Source organism: Microtus pennsylvanicus, chromosome 4, assembly GCF_037038515.1.
Source record: "Microtus pennsylvanicus isolate mMicPen1 chromosome 4, mMicPen1.hap1, whole genome shotgun sequence".
NCBI classification, from domain to species: Eukaryota; Metazoa; Chordata; class Mammalia; order Rodentia; family Cricetidae; genus Microtus; species Microtus pennsylvanicus.
This window is the reverse complement of record NC_134582.1, coordinates 132597491-132617069: the sequence shown is the minus strand read 5'-3', so window position 1 is coordinate 132617069 and position 19579 is coordinate 132597491. Positions and strand designations below refer to the sequence as shown.

Here is a 19579-nt window from a genome sequence, read left to right as displayed (position 1 = left end):
CCTACTCAGCCTATCTCTCCTGTCCCTCCTTCCCTCTTCAACCCGGGAGCAAACCAGGTCAAAGAGATTTAAGACTTGTTTTACTGAACGGAGACCCTCAGACAGCAGTGTCTACCACCCGCCAGAGCCCTTCTGAGGAGGCAGCCTGAAGGGTCACAGGGGCTCAGTACAGCTGCCAGGCTTTGTGGGATAGGGCCACCCATGGTAATTAATTGGCTAGGATTATTGCTGTTCTTGTTTGTTTTGTTTATTTCTTTGTTTTGTAGAATCTCACTATGTAGATTTCACAGCAGCTGGCTGCAAACTCGGATGTTCCTGCCTTGATCTCCTGGGTGCTGGGATGCAGATCGACAGCCATCCTACCCCCCTCCAGGGATACATTTTAAGTTCTGAACACAGTTTTTTGGTGCTCTGCACGGCATGCAGTTACATGAGGCTGAGGTGGTTAACTGTAGAGGTGGTTCCTCCATCCCCTTATTTTCCAAAATGTTTGACCCCAAATCTACAATAGAAAGCCTGAACATTTCCCCTACGTCCATAGACACGACTGGCTTGTGCAGAGGCTCGGTCTCCGAGCTGTTCAGGATCCAGGTCCTCTGATTTTCAAACCAGTGGCTATGGATTTAGCAATGAGGGGAAGAGATTGCAGGTGCTTATTTCTTTTGTTTCAGTTTTTTTAAATGATTTGTTTATTTTATCTGTACTGCTGTTTTACCTGCACATGTGTCTGTGTGAAGGCACTGGAATCTCGGGACTGGAGTTTCAGACCGTGGTGAGCTGCCATGTGGGTGCTGGGAATTGAATCCAGGTCCTCTGGAAGAGCAATCAATGCTCTTAACTGCTTAGCCATTTCTCCAGCCCCATCAATTTTATTTTTAACTTTAATAAGAGAACTTAAAAATAAAATTCAAATAGGCATTTGATATATGGTACAGTTGCCCTTGAAGATTTGTGAAGAAAGAGAAGACCATGGGATAAATGACATCAGAGTAATTTATTTTCTAAACAGAAAACAAAATTAGATTCCTCTCTTAAAGCACAAAAAAGCAAATAATTCCAAAGGCTTTACAAGTAAATATAGAAGAGCGTTTTTATGGCTTTCTATTATTAGGGAAAGTTTTCTTACAAGATGAGAAATGAAAAATATTGGAACAAAATAATTGAAGTTGACAACCTTATTATTTAGAACTCATCCCCATCAGAAATTGAGTGGATATGTGAATCATAAGTTGACAGTATATGCTTGCAACACAGACAAGGGTTACTATAACCAAGTAATACAAAATCCACAAAGAGCTATAAAGACAAGGTGTAAACACAGAAGAGGGTTAGCTAAACAAAACACTGAAAGTCTGGGGCTGGGGAGATGGCTCAGTCAGTAGAGTGCTTGCTGCATAGTCATTAGCACCTAAATGGACCTGTCTCAGCATCCCCAGGATAAAGCTTTCATGGTAGTAGATGTCTAGTACTTCTGAGAGCCCAGTGGGAGCCAGGGATGGAGACAGATGGATCCTTGAAGCTCACTGATCAGAGAGCCTAGTGGAGTCAAATGAGATCCAGGTTTAGTGAGGGAACCTGTTTCAGACAAAGAAGGGAGCAATCCAAGAAGACAGTCTATGCTAATGTCTGCTCTCTATGGGCAGTGTGTACATGCACACATCCACAAGAACATGCATACTAGTCCAGCGCTGACGTCTCCAAGCCTGCTTGGCAAGGATTCAAAAGACTAATAACACATATGCTGCTGTCTGGAATGCATGCAAATCTACTCATCTAGATGAAGATGAAACATAGACTGGGGGAGAAATTAATGAAGTTACTTATGCATTTTAGGGGCTTAATAATAGCATATTAATCTTACTATATTTGATACTAACAACAAATTTGGGAGGGAATGTTGCTGATTATGATGAATTCTCAAAGAAGGAAATTGTATAATAAGTGGAGCAATCAAGCTTACATGCAACAGCAGAGACAACACGCAACCTGAGACTTTCTATAATACTTAAGTCCAGATTTCTAACTGCATATGACTCTTGTTATTGTCTCTATAGATTTACATGCAACAAGAACCCCTGCCAATTCCTAAGGTCTATGGAGAAAACATCTTCACATTCGTTCAAAATGATTGTACAAAGAGTGGCGTGAGGTTTCTAGTCTCAGTGAGTAGACATGAGGTTGATTGCTATGACTGGAGCATTATGAGGGCCAGCACACGAGCACGTGCACACACACACAAACACACGCACACACGCACACACACTCACACACCATAAACAACATCACAGTTCTACTCAAAGAACAAGAGGTTCAAAATAAAAAGTCCGAGCATGCTGTAGATAAATATCCAAATAGCTAATATACTCAGTTCTTTTTAACTAACTTCTTTTAACACATACTTCAAAGGCAGCAGACACAGCATGTTTACAGCTTCAAATGGTCTCCTTCATTGTCTGTGCAGTAAGCTCAAAATCAGTTCAAATGTAGGTATGAGCTGAGCTGATAAATAAAACATCTGAAAAAGCACGCGCTTACTCTGATTTCCTGCTATAAAGTTTCAAAACAGGCAGAGTTAAGAAGAGACTTTTCCAGAATATTGAACAACCACTTGTATGTTAAGACAGAAAGACCCCAAAGAAACACACACATTGACCTAAGAACATCTTTAAACTGTTTTTTGCTCAGGGCACAAAACTATGACAAATCCCGCCACATCTTGTGCCTGTAAGGAAGAGTGACTTGAAAGGCAGCTCCTCCCAGACGTGGGAATAAGATGCACAATTCCATTTCCTTCAGGTAAGGTCAAACCTTGGCCCAGGGAAGGAATTAAGCCCTGTGGCAAGTCACGTGGGCAAGCAGCTAATCTGGAACACATTTGATTAGTTTGGCATTGCATACTTTAGTTACATTGAATGGGCACATTTTCCAGTTGAGATAGAATGATTTTACAGTCATCCAAAGAAACAGTAGTTGCACATCATTAAATCCTACTGGGAACTCAATACAACCCTGGGTTCCGACATGTTTATTTGCCAAGTTGAGAATTCTTTAGAATTACTTTGAGCTTGGGCTCCTTCTCTCAAAAGAAAGTATCACCTATACTTTGGTGAAAAAAGCCAAGGAAAAAACACCCTACTGCAGACTAGACCCCAGGACCAGCCTTGAAACCCAATCCCTGAGTCTGGATGCAGAAGCCCACCAATCTCTGAGGTCCTGAGTACAAAATCTCATCAATTCATAAGCACAAAATCCCACCAATCCCTGAGTTTGCCTCAGAATCAGGTTACGAAAATCCACCAATCCAAAGTCACCCTGGAAAGCTCCGCCCTCCTGCAAGAAACCCTATATAAACTCTGTACCCTGTTCTACTTGCTGTTGTTCCTCACCCTAGAGGCAGGCCCCCTCCTCGATTCTTCCATCCCAATAAATCTCTTGCCTGAGGTTTGTTGTCTGATGTGATACTTTCCCAGGATTGGAGGCCAACTTTTGCTGGAACCTCAGGGGAATAGAATTGTAACACTTTTCCAGGGGACACTTTCCCCAGGGGAAACTTTGTCTAGAGAGCAGAATTGTTATACCCTGGGGGGAGGAGATACTAAACAGAGCTGTAATACTTCTCTAGAGCACAGGAGAGCTGAGACGTAACAATTTTGTGAGAAAACATGCCCCTGCCAGAGCAGAGTTGTTACACCTGCATCAGGAAAATCTTTCTCTAGAGCAGGGCTGTAAATTGCCATGCTTACGGTGATTTTGTGGTATTCCTTGGCTCCCAATTCCATCCAAGCTGCAACGTTTACACCTATGACTTAGACAGCATCTCCAAAATGGTATGGGTTGCTTTTCCAAGGGTCCAGACAACTAGGAATATCCTTTCAGGATTTCTTCATGCTGGCCTCCAGTCTATGAAAATAAACTTCATAAATGGAGTGACCAAGCAGTAAAAAAAAAATGTGTGACGGCACCGAAGTCATGAGAAGAACTGTCCTAAGACGGCCACCTTAGAATACAGGTATTTTCCTTTCAGAGACATAGTATTAGTGTTAAGGTGTTATTTTACAGTGCTCCTCACTAGAAAGATGCTCCTATTATGTACACTGTTTTTAAACTCATGGCTTCAAAGAGAAAACAGGATTTCAGAAAATTAGCACACATAATGACGTACATCAACCCCACTGTGTAACATCTAACATCATAACTATTTATTTGCTCTCTTCTCTTACCAGTACAGTAATTTTTTCACAATAATGTTCCTTTCTTAATTGTAAGCTTTAATTTTAATTAGAAAATAAAATTTGTATGTGTTTATACTATGCAGCATAATGTACTGAATAATAAAATCCTCCTTTTTGCACATGTATGTGTATGATACGTTTGTTTTTGCACGTCTGTGGGTCCAGGTAAGCATGTACACACATGAAGAGGCCTGAAGTTGATATTGAGAGTCTTCTTATTCAGTGCTCTGCTCCTTATTCACTGAACACAGCTCACCAAGACAGGCTTGTCTAGCTAGCCAGCTTGCTCCTGGATGCCCTGTCTCTGATCTTCTGAATTCTGGCAGTATCGGTGGGCTGCAATACTCCTCTGGCTTTTACTTGAATTCTGGGGGTCTAAACTCTAGCCCTCAACCCAATGTAGCAAGCACATTATCCTCTGAGACACCTCTCCAATCTCAATAACAATGTTCCTATGTAACAAGTGAAGCTAAAGTTCCCACTGTTATATACCTGATCTGTTATTGTTCATTGGAATGAACACAGTAAATATATTGTAAATGAGGGGGGGGGCAGGGGAGAACAATAATGAGCACTCAAAACATAAAGGGAATAGGTGCAGATGATTTTCAAGATTTATGGAATTACTTACTTTATTGAATTGACTGCAGCATGTTTTATAAAAATATCACATTAATTTTTAACAATTTTTTATACATTAAAAAAGTATATTTTTTAATGCTCCAGGATATAATGCTGATTAAGATATGCTTGCCCCTGTCTCAGTGCAGATTTTAAAGTTTGAATCATAAGTATTTGCTATCAGTTCTTATAACACTTGGCAACAACGCCAGCATTTCACAGAGCAGGCACCACCACACTTCAATAAGTATACCTATCAGAGTACATGGAAATATTTGGGGAAGTTCATGGGAGAAACTGATATTCCTCTGCAGTTTAAGGGCACTGGATGTTACAGCCCATATCCTGTTTCTCCATTTCCTTAGACATGTCTGAGGGCAGGAGAAAGGCCTGCTTGAGCAACCAATCCTAACAGAGAAGAAAAAAAAAAGACAGCAGTTTCATTTGGGGAGGAGAGGAGAGGAAACAGTGAGCTGTGGAGAGAGAAAAGGAGACTGTGGATGTGAGATAAAATTTACAGGCAACGGTCTCTCCCATCTGCAGAAGGAATGAGGGAAGAATACTCAGAGATGGAAGAAGCCAGAGGCCTCAGAATCAAGTGTGACTTTCCCTGGGGCTCATCTTAAGAGGTCTTCATCAACAGATGAATACTAACCAATCCAGAAGAAAATGAAAAGATATCTTCCCACCTCCAGATTGTTATTTCAAAACTTGGTTTCTTTGATTTCACATCTAAATCACAATACTGTAAGAAATAGACTTCCTTAAGGAGCAGGGAATTCTTAAGCAACCTCCACTCTATCTGACTCCAAGGAGCTGGAGTAGAAGAGAGACATGAACAGAATGAGGGCCAACCCTAAGATCTGGGTTAAATTGTAAAAATCAGACTGCATGTATATTTGTAATTGAACTTTTAAACTGTATAAGATATTTAAAAATCCAAAATGATAAATTAAACAAAAGCCCAAATATTGTTAAGACATCCTTACCTAGGGGAATAGGTAAAGCTAACACAGTACCATGATAGACATAGAATCAGAACAAAGAATAGCAAGATCTACAGGTTTTTTGTTTTGTTTTGTTTTGTTTTTTGGCTGTTTAACAAGTGAGTCAAGAATATCACTTACGTGTATACACACACAGTAACAGCTGTACATTATAGAGACCCTGTTGTCAAAGACTTTGATCAGTACTTTATCAACAATTCCATCAAATTCTCACATTTACTCTGTGAAACATACGGGTATAATTATCCCCATGACAAGGAAGCAAATAAAGGTTTGCAATAGGCTGTAATCTTGTGAATGGTTTCAAGGAAACCTACTCATATGTAAATATATCTGACTTAATGATTCATGTTGGAACCATTGAGGAGACAATTCCCTTGCTAATGATGGACCCTAGTAGGAAATAGGATTTACATTTAAGGACAGGAAAAACAAACAAAAAAAAATAAAACACAAATAAATAACAATGAATGGATTGGTACAAAATATAGTTTAGGATACAGTATGAAAGCAGAGTTGGGGATGTAGCTCAGATGGAGACATACAGGAGACCTTAGTCAAATCAGACCCTTGTTCTGTTTTGATCCCTAGCACCAGCAAAACAAAGTACAATATATATATATATCTCACATCTGGGTTAAAGGTAATGATAATTTGTGTGTGTGAGTGAGTGGGTGAAATGGAAGTTAAATCTATTCTAATAAAGTAGAAGGGACCCAGCAAAAAAATGTTACCAGTAGTATGAATTCAGTGAAATGAATTAACATAGAAATTAGTAATTAAAACAGACTTAGCATAGAAATTATACTACAAAACACCATATGAACAGAATATGTATGTTTCTTCACTCAACAAGCAGTTTTGAATGTTGAGTATGTTCTAGATTGTGCCTGAACACTCAGCAAATTCTGGATGTATAAGAGGGAATGAATTAGGTAAGGTTCCTGTTGTCACAGAACTGACCATGTAAACCAGTGATGTCACAGCTTCGCTACCTCATTAAATATAGATAGCAAATGACTTATGTAAAGTCATAGAAAAAATGTCAGTGTAAACATTACAGGAAAGAATCCTAGATCTTCTAGATTCTTAAATCTTATAAGCAGCATCATACTTTCCTGAAGAGAGAAAAAAAGACAGAGAATATGAGAGAGATGTGTTTCAGTTGATTAAATCAAGTTTTGTCATACTAATATTTCCAGCATCCTGATTAACAAAGGGCAGCACATGTCTGTGGGTAATTTCAGGCCCTGCTATTGTGCATCCCAAGTGAAGAAATAGTAGCCAGATTTCATTGCATTGATTAATGCATGCTTGATCTGATCTGCTTCATTATACGGCCAGCAGTGAAAAACAGAAATGACACTTTATACAAAAATTTACATGTGGCAGCTGCAAACACACCATAGCAACAGAGAGAGATTGGTAAAATGGCTTGGTTTCTATAGTAACTATCACATGGACCATCTGTAAGCTGAACCGCAGCAATGGAAGCAAGATGAGCACTCTTAAAACCTGCTATGGGCCCCTTTGACTATTTAAACATAATGCTAAAATTTCATGTCTTCTCCTATATGAAAAACCTTCTCTTATTTGTTGTTACACATCTGATGGCTTTTGTTTTGAATGAGCTGGTTTTTATTGAAGTTTATAAATCTACCCTTTGCAAAAAAAATGAATGTATTTTCTGTTTCAAACTCCCATGCGCAAACGAATAAACCCCAATACAATGGCTAATTGGCATAAGCAGAGAAATATGGGTTGTTGAAAAACTGCATTATATATCAAAAGACAGATTCTTTAAAATGCTATTATAAAACTGTAGTCTTTTGTTTATTTACTGCTTTTAAAGAATTCCAACAACCTGCTTTTCATAATGGCTGTCACCAGCAAGAAGCAGAGGAGGGAAATTACAACACAATGATTTGTTCTTTCTCCATTACCATATATGTCAATGTGCTGCTCACTCTACCGTCTCTAACATAATCAATGATCACTCACATGCAACTGAAATTCTCTGCACATAAACCTATCACCTAGGCATGCAGATGTGCGTGCATTGCGTGCATGCTTGTGTGGTCGTTCAGTTACATTACCCCAAGAATTAGTCTTTTCATGGCAGCACTGCTGGACAGGAGAAAATAGTAAAGTGTTTGAATTTTATTATAGGGAATGCTTTTCTGAGCTCATTTGTGCTATGACACTCAAAGGAAACACCAAGGAACAAAGAAAACTGGGGAAAATAGAGAATGAGCATCGGAGGTGCCAAACCCTATTCTGTCTCGAAGGTCACACCAACCTGCTGGTGGTGTGCTCACGCCACACTGCTGGCATCGTGCCTGCGCTCTGTTCACTTCCTCTGTGATGCCACTGGGTTATAGTTTTCATCTTCCACCCATTTGCCCTGCTATGCCTATTTCTGATTGATTGCATAGACTCACAAAAGGAGCAGCTGTCCTATAAACACTGTGACACATTTCTTTGTACTCTTCCTTTTGTTTACTCTTCATTAGCCAGTGAAGGCTGCTGCCTGCTGCAGATTGATGAACCTGGGGTCATCTTACAGTGAGTGACAGAAGCATCAAGCACCAACTCAGGAAATAGCACCAACTCACTGAGGACCCTGTGAAGAAAGGTATCCAAACACAGGCTTCTTCTTGTGTACTGGAAGCTAACAGTAAATAGACTTGAGACTACCTTGTCAGTTTAGATCTCAAGAAAGAAAATTTCAGTGTAAAAACATCACAGATTACAAAGCCGGTGTCTCCTGAAACAAAGACAGCCAGGGTGAAGAGCTGCAGTTTCTAGAAGCTACAACACTGCAGATGGAAGCTATTGCACGGACAAAACACAGACCAGATAAACATCCCAAAATAGAACCTGAGAGGGATGCTGGAACGGCGGACCCGGGTACAACCTTCTCAATTCATCTACTTGACTGCCTTTTATGGAGCATCCAGTCTATTCCAGGTATGAACTAAATCTTTAATCTGTACACCCTATAATACTTTTCCAAGCACAGCACAGCACAGCCTAGCATAGCCTATGATAATGGATGGATATTGTTAGGGTCATTGTACTGCTGCGGAAACAAAGGTCTAAAACAGACATAACTTGAAGTCAGTGGTAGAGCTGACTTGAACCCAAGGCTCTGTGAATCTCTAGGCTTCACACTCTCACCACCATAACCTTTGCTCAGTATCTTGTTTCCAAAAGGAGAGATGGATGCCCAGAGCAAATGGGAACATGTATGTACTTAAAGTTAGAAAAGAAACTAGAAATGAGATCTTTTAAGCCAGAGGACACTTGGCTTCTACATCAGTCAGGATGATCTTTACAGGTTCTCTCTGGCTCCACAAATGGACATGTTACTATATTTTAGCCTGACTACATCATGATGTCTTCCAATTCCACCTTTATTGTGTTGCCAGTCAATTTTTTATTAGGTTCTTTCATCTAGTCAAGTCCATTTTGTCTTCTCTTTCAGAGGTCCAGAGCTACCAACTACAACCTCTAAAACAGAATCTACTAAGAGTGGATTAGTGAGTAAAATGTGGTGGAAAGAGCCTTTTAAACAAAATAACATTTTCAAAAATGTTTATTCTTAATTTTATGTGTATGGGGGCTTCATCTGCATATATGTCTGTGCGCCCTGTGTGTGTGTGTGTGTGTGTGTGTGTGTGTGTGTCTGATGCCTGAGACAGCCAGAAGAAGGCAATGGATACTTTGGAACTAGAACTAACAATAGCTCTGAGCCACCATGCCATTTCTCCGGCCCCCACATAGCATTTTAATTGCCCCTTTGGCGATTAAATACAAGATTCTGCCACTTGTCAAGAAAATGTTAGGATTCAAAAGCAAATGCAAAGATAGAAGTCCTCGAAATTTCTCCTGTTTAGGGGGTGGGTCATACAGCTTAGGACAGTTAAAAAAAACACCAACAACCATGATACTGGCAAGTAAGGAGGGCCACAGAGATAAACCATTTGAACTAATTGGTAAGTACTAAGCAATCAAATAGTAACTTTCCTGGTAGGCCACCAAACCACATTCATCCCTTAGGTCTTGGCTGGTCACAAAGCTGAAGTCAAAGCAAATCTGTCAGCATCACACAATAGAAGCTAAGCTCTCATCCCATCGTATAGAGCCACCATGTTTATCAGGGAGGTGATGTGGAACGTAGATGTTGTGCGAAACCCAGGGATGATATTCCAGGTGGCATTTGCCTCAGCCATGAGGACGTGAAGAAACAATTTCCAGATGTCACTCACCCATCGCCCCATCAGTCTTGTGTATGTTTTAATGACTTGATTTACAAAAACATGTAGTGGGTAAATTTGTCTTGTGTACTAGTTTGTTTAACCTTGTCCTTACCTGTTTTATTTATCTAATATTTGAGAATTTTATACTTGGAAACAATGTATTTTGATCATATCAACCCCCAGTCCCAGCTTCCAACTCCTCCGAGACCTTCCTAATATCTCCCTCCCAACTTAAATCATCTATTTTATTTTTTCTTTTTTTCCATCATTGTTGCCTTAACTTTTAAACTGCCCATATCTAAGATTGTAGAAACAACCACTAATTGTTACTGGAAGAATTATTATAAAATAAAAATGATTGCAAAAATTGTAACTATAATAGTTTTCAATGATTTTTAAAGTCAGATATATGATTAGCAAATTTTTCAGTTAAGCAAACAAAAAATATTAAGGAAAGTAATTGGACCAATGCACCTGTGTAGAGAAAATACTGTACAACCAAATTATATTGAAAACATTCTTAATTTAAAAAAGGAAAACTCAAACTGTATTTTTCTAGGATTTTAAATTTTATTTTGTTTTATGTTAAAGTATTTCTGCTATTTTCCAAGATTATATCAAGTATAACTTTAAAAGTCAGCACCATGTAGTAGGTAGGACTCAGGTAAAGAGGGCAAGTTCTTGGGACAGACATCTTGTCCTGACCCTCACCCTATAACTCTTCACTTTCCTTTGTCATGAGGCGAGCAGCTGTCCACCATGTGTGACCTGCCATGATGCTCTACCATGCCATGAACTGCGAGCAATGCCTTTGGCCAATCATGGACTGAAAGTGTTGGAACCGTCAGCCCCCTGAAAGCTGATTTTTTCCAGGTATTTTGTCACAGCAGCGGAAAGGGGAATAACATCCGGGTACAGCTTGTCTCTCCGTTACAGACACACACACTGAAGAAAGGGACTGTGGAATTCGTGGTCAAAGTGTCCAGCACCTTGAGCAGTCTTCAGTCCAGAGTGGTTTCCTAGTAAGTAACTGCCCTACTGCTTTGCCCAGAACCTTCACAGCTCCGATGCTCCTAACCTGCTTATTTGATGTTTTCCACGCTTGGCACAGACAGACATGTTTACAGAGCTCTTACCAGCGGCAGGACAGTGCCTCCAACATCAGGAAGATAAGATTGCATCTAAATGATTCATTTTGCTTTCGGGGAGACTAAGAAATGACACACTTACACATTACAAAGGGACGTATGTAAAATGCTGTGTTATGTTAACAAATGCTAAGGTATTCCACTAGAAGAAATGGATTCAGAGCAGGCTGCTTACAGAGAAAGACTTATGGAGGCCCTTGGAAGCAGTTAGGACCTGGGTAAGTTTAAGTACTGAAGTAAGGATAGGGACCTTTAGTCCAAGCCCAGTTTTACTTGTAGGTGAACACAAAGGAGACTCTGGAAGACTGGTTGCAGGTCCTGAATATCAATTAGTCACCTGGTTAGTATATTTTATCCCTGCTGCATCATCCCCATCATGTTCCAGTCTAGAGGCAGCCATAGACAGGGCAAGAGCAGGATACTCATAAGGAGAGATACGAAAGAGGGGATTTCCCACAGTCTAGTCATAGCAGCCCTGATGGCCAGCCCGCCCTGCTAAACAGTACCCCAAATTTGTATCCAAGCCTCCCAACACATTCTGCACGAGGCCATAGGTGCCACGGCTATACTTTTATGTCCCAATGGAATCTCATCTCTGTGTCTTTTGTCTGGAATAGAAATCCAGCTTTATCTGTCCGAACATCGCTTCTTTTCTGGCCTGGAGAATGGATCTGGAACAGACAAGTGACCCAGGTCATACAGTGAAATACAAATAGAAGGTTCTTAGAGACTTCCAGAAAGACTCTCCTTAAGATAGACCTTAGATATCATTGGCTAAATCTGAGGCTCTGGACTCCCATTATCCAGAGCGAGACAAAGCCAGAACACAAAGAGTTATGCTGGGACATTTGATAGGACACTGTCTGGAAGTCTGCTTCATCTCTAGGCTTGCCGTCTGTCAGCCAATAAAATCCCTTTCGCTTGAGCCAGATTGAGCCGGTCTTTTCTGTTCCAGGCAGGCAAGCATTCCCACTGATATACCTTAAGCATAAACTAAGAATAAAGTTCTGGAGTGGGTTATGAGCAGAGGCAGAGCATGAATTCAGGAAGGAAGGGATTTGCTCATCCAGTAAACATTTACTGAGTGGTCCCATGTGCCAGGTGCAGATGCTACAAAACAAAAGAAGAACATTACACAGCCCTGCCAGGAAAGAGCCCTGGATCTGACAGCCACCCACTGATGTCATGGCTCACCAATGCCCAGGAGGCTGAGGCATCATGTAGGGCTTTGTGGGATGAGAACTGAGGGCAGAGTGGAATGAGGGAGACAGAAGGAGGGTAAGACGAGGGAGAGCAAAGTCCAGTGAAGCATCCTCACCCCAAAACAGTGAGCTAAACTCAAGATGGGACAGAATCAACAGACTTCACTACAATAATCAGAAAGACGGACAATCACTTAAGCATTATTCGGAAGATGATGATTATCTTAAAGCCCTTCCTAAATAAATCTAGAGTCAAAGAAGGACCCACATATAAAAGGCATTGCATTATAGTGTCCTCTTTGGAAGGAAGACAAGTTTGCTTTAGACAAAAAGGACAACAACTGACAGCAATACTGTGCCGACTTGCTTTCATAAGACGATGGCCCAGAGATGCCCAAATATTTTGCTGTTCTTGTTGCTTCTGGTGTGTGGTTACACAGCTTGGTAGAGGAGGGGAAAGGGAATCTTAGGACCACATTCTGAACCCAAACCGATAATTTATAAATGGTTTGACTACCAAGAATTTACTCTGTCACAATCACACACAATGGTGGGCCTGATAGTGCATGTTCTCTCAATAGGTGATACTGAAGGGCCAATAAGATAAGATATATAAAGTATATGCAAAACAACTGCTCGACTAGAATAAGGGCTACACCCTAGCCACTGGTAGGATATCTATAGCAGCGTGTAATTGAATTGTAAACAGAGGACATAGAAATAAGAAGTTTTTAAAAGTCCTCTCAAAGGTCCACATTAAAATTTCTTTTTAAGAATACAGGTACATCTTATAAACAGACCATAGAAGATGCTGGGTACCAAAGGGTTGATGCTCAGGATGAATGCTCAGGCCATAGAGGGTCCATAGAAGTAATACCAATGGGACTCCTGAGTTCTTTAGAAGCACCAGATCAGGCTGTGGCCAGTCTCAGAGCCAGATGCCACACTGAGTGGGTGAGCAGCACAGCTCCTCACCAAGGGCCGGGGTCACACTAAGAAAGAGCCATCTCGACCCATCAGGCGCTCACCGTCTGTGCAGATTACAGTCTTATAACACTAGCCTGAGGATTGCCGTGCGTCCCTCTGGCCAGGAGCCAGCAGCTCATAATCCACACTCTTTTGATGAGTGGAATGCATTTATGAGACATTCACCAAGGGCCGAGACACAGCCCGTAACCGCAGAACACAGTGAATCTAGCTCCCCCCCACCCCCGCCCTGAACTTGAACCAGAGATCTGGCCTTCCCAACCCCACTTCATAACCTGAAGACATGAATCATCCCAGATCCTCTTTATCAGCTGGGGTGGGTCAACTGTGCTCATGGATTTGTCCTGGGGAGCCCTTGCTCGGTTGGGATGAGGGATGGTGTTGGGTGCTTCCGTTTGAAGCCTCGAATCTACTCTGCTCTGTTTACATTGGAACATCTCCTGTGGCATTTAAAGTCTCAAAATATGTAGTTTCATATAAACTTACTAAACGGGCTAGCAACTGTTTAATGACTGCCTAAAATAACTGAAGTGAAAAAGAGCAAGCTCCCAAAAGTATTCCCGAGACAGTCTTGAACTCCCCTTCAAAAGCGCTGGATATTTAAAGAAATGTTTTCATTATTCTCAGCCATATTTTTTTTCAATTCAAAGGGAAAAAGTTAGAGACCGTACACGTACTAAGAATTCACTTAAAGTACAGTTCTTTAAATGCTGAAGAAACCCTAAAACTTTAACACTATTTTTCAAATAAACTTCTGATAAATTGGACATTAAGATCACCATAGGGTGAAGAGACATCATGCCTAAACTGTTTTCTACTGTACCGATGAGAGCCACTAAAAGCTTAATTATGGGTGCTTCATTTGATAAAACGCAGACTTCACAGAACCATCGAAGACCTGCTAAGACACCATCCATACCTGACAGACAGACACAAGGGAAAAAAAGAATTACTTTGGATGCCACTGATTTTAAAAAGTATATTTTATGTTTCTGTGGCTTGTATCATAAACAAGAAATAGACAAGTCAAAATGTCCCTCTAGCTAGGGGCTCCTAGGATCCTTAAGTATTTGTAAATTGGAAATTTGGAAAATTGGAAAACTTTACATTATAGTTAACATAACTTTTCTCAAGCATTTAAAATCATAGCTTCTTCCAGGGCTAAACAGATAGTGTTAGATGTACATGGGATATGGGGTGAAAAACTGGATGCTTGTCTGTCATCTAAGGTAGGAACACATCATATCTCATTTCATGAGACCAGTCACAGGAGTAAGTTCTGAATTCCCATGGCTGCCTTGCCTTTCCTCCATTATCAAAATCTGAGGTCACAATCATCTTGCTGGCATGTGTGCTTGGTCTCCCAAGTGAAAAAACAATGCTTCCATATTTCACATTGTGGGTGGGAAAGGTTTAAAAGAATGGTAGCATTCAGTCATGCTAAAGGTGTGATGTGAGGGCCAGAGCTGCTGCCTTGTTCCACAACAGTTGGTGGGCAACATGCAGCAGAAGCTTTTAAACCATTCAGAGAAGCTGAGCTGGTGACTACCCAGAGGTATTAAAGTCTTTGTTCTACAATAATGTCCTGCCTCCAAGATGCACTACTGCAATAGTGGTACAAAGTTTGTTGGGGAAAACAACCAAAATGATTGGATTTAAGGTCCACTTCATGAGATGGAACCCATCCCCAACATGGCTCTTGTGGCCGAGAATCAGAGACCAGATGGGCCAGGGATTAAGTGAAAAACCAATACTACTGTTCTGCTAAAGGAACACAACCTGTACTAATAGATAAATTCTTGCTCAGCCATCATCAGAGAAGCTTCCTCCTGTGCTAGATGGGAATAAATATAGAGACCCACACTGGACAATGTGCAGAGAGTGAGAGACATTGGAACATTAATCCTAAAAGGGGCGTCTCCATCCAATCTCTCCCCTCAGAGCTCAGAAAAGCCTGCAGAAAAGGATATGAAAATATTTTAAGACCCCAAGGGTATGGAGGACACCAAGGAAACAAGGCTTTCTAAACACAGCGGGACCAGCACATATACAAACTCACAGAGACTGGCAGCTTGCACAGCAGCCTGCTCAGGTCTGCATCGGAGAGGGTCCCAGCACTGAGAGGAGAAGTGGACGCAAGATGCCGTCCCTGGACCTGAAGCTATGTCTAATTGATAAGTACTCACAAATGAAAAATCGGGTCTCTCCAACAAGTGTTACCGCTCTCCAACAAGACAAACCGCTTTTTTAGGGCAGCTCCATGCCCAACAGGAGACAGCCAACATAAAATAAACATAATGGTATCTTTGGAAAATGTCTCACAGGTTTTGACACGCATTTTATTTAATCTTATAGGTCCTTTGTGTATATATTATAGCTCCCCGGTTTTGTGTTTTTAGGGGATTTCTGTGCATGAACATGTATATCTCATGCTTTTTCATTGGCTCTTTTTCTTCTGTTTGTTTGTTTGTCCTATCCTGGTTTGCTTGCTTTTATTATTTTATTATTATTCTTTAGATGTCTAGTTTATTTTCTAATGAGAGACAGAAAGGGTATGGGTTGTGATGGGAAGGAAAATAGAGGAAATCTAGGAGGAGTTGGGAGAGGGGGAAACTGTGTTCAGAAAATATTGCATGAAAAACATCTATTTTCAATAAAAGAAGAAAATAATATAAAATACTTACATTTGAATACTGACAATTCTGCTTCTAAATGAACGCATCTCCAGGCAACAACATCAAGCTCTCCACCATGCTGCTTGTGATAGTGTAAGCAAGCCAACCTCCTTACATAAAAACTGCTTTAAAAAGAGCCATAATAAAATACTAACTCGCCTCTGAAAACACTAAGAGGGATTTCTGTTCCAGAACCAGAAAAGCGCTTATAATATTCAAGATCTGGAGGAAAATTAACTATGGAACGAAACTGATGTGAAAACCCACACACTCACATGCACAATGCATGTGTTCTGCAGTGCTAGGAAAAATGGAAGTACCATGTCTGGCTGGATGGAATGTGTGTCCATTCCTTTTTGCAGTCGTGAGTGATAGAGTCCCCTTCAAAATAAAGGCAAAAGCGAAGAAATCAGATCAGCCAGTGTGTAGACAATGGGATACATGTCCAAATAGAAGAGCCTAAGGAAAAGTTACTTTAAAAGAATTTGTTTAACATATAGTTATGCTCTTGGCTATAGGAAGTAGACAAAATTGCCGGGGAGAAAATTGGGATCTTGGGGGTGGGGTGGGATGGGGGTAAGGGGAGATAGGGAGAGAAAAGTTAGAAGGGAAGAAGGGGGGACTTGGGGAAACAGGAGGATTGGGATAAAGGAAGGTTGGATAGGGGAGCACGGAACCACAATTCTTAGTTAAGGGAGCCACTTTAGGGTTGGCAAGAGACTTGACCCTAGAGTGGCTCCCAGGAACCCATGGTGATGTCCCCTGTTAGTCCCTTGGGCAGCTGAGGATAGGGAACCTGAAATGACCCTATCCTATAGCAATACTGACGAATATCTTGCATATCATCATAGAACCTTCATCTGGTGATGGATGGAGATGGGGACAGGGACCCACACTGGAGCACTGGTCTGAGTTCCCAAGGTCCCAATGAGGAGCGGAAGGAGGGAGAAGATGAGCAAGGAAGTCAGGACCACGAGGGGCGCACCCACCCACTGAGACAAGGGGGCTGATCTAGTGGGAGCTCACCAAGGCCAGCTGGACTGTGACTGAAAAAGCATGGGATAAAACCGGACTCTCTGAACATGGCGAACAACGAGGGCTGATGAGAAGCCAAGGACATTGGCACGGGGTTTTGACCCTACTTCATGTTCTGGCTTTGTGGGAGCCTAGCCAGTCTGGTTGTTCACCTTCCTAGACATGGACGGAGTGGGGCGGACCTTGGACTTTCCACAGGGCAGGGAAACCTGACTGCTCTACGGACTGGAGAGGGAGGGGGGAGAGGAGTTTGGGGGAGGGGGAGAGAAGTGGGAGGAGGGGGAGGGAAAGGGGAGGCTGGGAGGAAGCGGATACTTTTTTCCTTTTCTCAATAAAAAAAAAAAAGAAGAAAAAAAAGAATTTGTTTAAGATCACATCCAAGTCTAATGTGTATTCTTGATCCCCCCGAAGGTCTGTCCTGATACTAATCTGAAATCAAATTTCATAATATGAAATAAACATACACACATAGAAATGTACACATATACAAATCCATACTCACATGAATAGAAACAACATACATGCAAACACACACAGCAAACAGACCAAAATCTCCAAAGTGGTTATGACATTATACATTATCTTTCTTTCATGCTATTAAGCAGATATTTTTATCATCATAAATAGTAGACTGTTTATATTTGAAGCATCCATTTGGGGGCTAAAGAGATGGCTCAGAGGTCGAGAGCACTGGCTGCTCTCTCGGAGCACCTGGGTATGATTCCCAGCACTCACATCACAGCTCACCACCATCTGTAACTCCAGTGCCCAAGGTCTGAATCTCTTTTAGTCTCACTGGGTACCAGGAACGCAAGTGGTGCAAAACATACATTCAAGAAAACAGTAAAAATATAAACTTAAAAATGAAAATATTGGGGTGGAGAGATGGCTCATTGGTTAAGAGCACTGGCTGCTCTTTCAGAGTTCCTGAGTTCAATTTCCAGCACCTACATGGTCGTTCACAACCATCTATAATTTGATACTCTATTTTGGCCTGCAGGTGTACATAAAATATAAATAAATAAAATTAAATAAAAGACTTAAAATTTTTAAAAATATTTCTCAAAGCTATTATGGAAATTATTTATTGAAAAGGTGAAACATTGTCTCCTTTTACCTTTATGGATTTTCCAACTTGTTCAAACTATCAGTTATTACTTTCCATACACAAAATATTATATTAAGACAGAAGCCATTGGAGCACTGGACTGAAATCTCAAGGTCCAAATCTGGAGCAGAGGAGAGAGAGCACGAGCAAGGAACTCAGGACCACGAGGGGTGCACCCACACACTGAGACAATGGGGATGTTCTATCGGGAACTCACCAAGGCCAGCTGGCCTGGGTCTGAAAAAGCCTGGGATAAAACCGGACTAGCTGAACATAGAGGACAATGAGGACTACTGAGAACTCAAGAACAATGACATTGGGTTTTTGATCCTACTGCATGTACTGGCTTTGTGGGAGCCTAGGCAGTTTGGATGCTCACCTTACTAGACTTGGATGGAGGTGGGTGGTCCTTGGACTTCCCACAGGTCAGGGAACCCTGATTGCTCTTCCAGCTGATGAGGGAGGGGGACTTGATCAGGGGGAGGGGGAGGGAAATGGGAGGAGGTGGCGGGGAGGAGGCAGAAATCTTTAATAAATAAATAAATTAAAAAAAATAAGACAGAAGCCTTGGCGTGGTGTTACACACAAAAAAGCCTAGAACCCAGGAGGCGGAGGCAGGGTGATTGTTCTATATAACAAGATTCTGTCTCATAAATAAATAAATAAGATTTTTTAAAAAAAAGTGGTTAGAAAATCACAAAAAGTGGTCTTCATTTGCAAAGTGTAGAGCTGTGAAGCTCTGGAAAAATTTAAATAATAAATGTAACTTGGGTTGTGAAGGTATTGTTGTTGCTAATAGTAATATATATGTTATCCTATAGCTGTTACCAAGCAACATTCTCCCCTCAGGAAGGGTTATTCCCAAAGCTGCAAACAGAACATTAGCAGAGTTCCACGACACCCTGCTTCTCCTCCTCCCTCAGCATTAGTGGCCAGCACAACCGTCACCAACTCTCCAATAAGATTCCACCTCAGTCCCATATGGGCATGGCCAAGACAGCAAAGATATCTTAAAAGTCAGGCATTTGGCACCCTTAATGAGCACAGTGCTCAGCCTTCCTGAAGCCATTTGCCTTTGAGGATGTCATATCAAAACACTCCTAGATGATGGTGCTCGGCATTAAGTAACTGAATGTACCAGTGGAAAAGTTTTAAACAGAGATAATTCATTTTATTAGATTAAAAAACATTCCCCGCAGGCTGTTCTGCCTCACAGAACCATGCTGCATAATTCTTAATTTTTCCAAATACTTCTTCTAAAATTTCACCTACTAGTATTTGGAGCAAAAAAGGAAAGAATAC

At 41.1% G+C, this 19579-nt stretch overlaps 1 protein-coding gene across 8 annotated transcripts in view; it reads right to left on the bottom strand.

The window, feature by feature from the left end:
- The window catches only part of Cacnb2 (calcium voltage-gated channel auxiliary subunit beta 2), a 345264-nt gene that overhangs the window by 278919 nt on the left and 46766 nt on the right, over positions 1-19579 (bottom strand). The window lies entirely within an intron of this gene.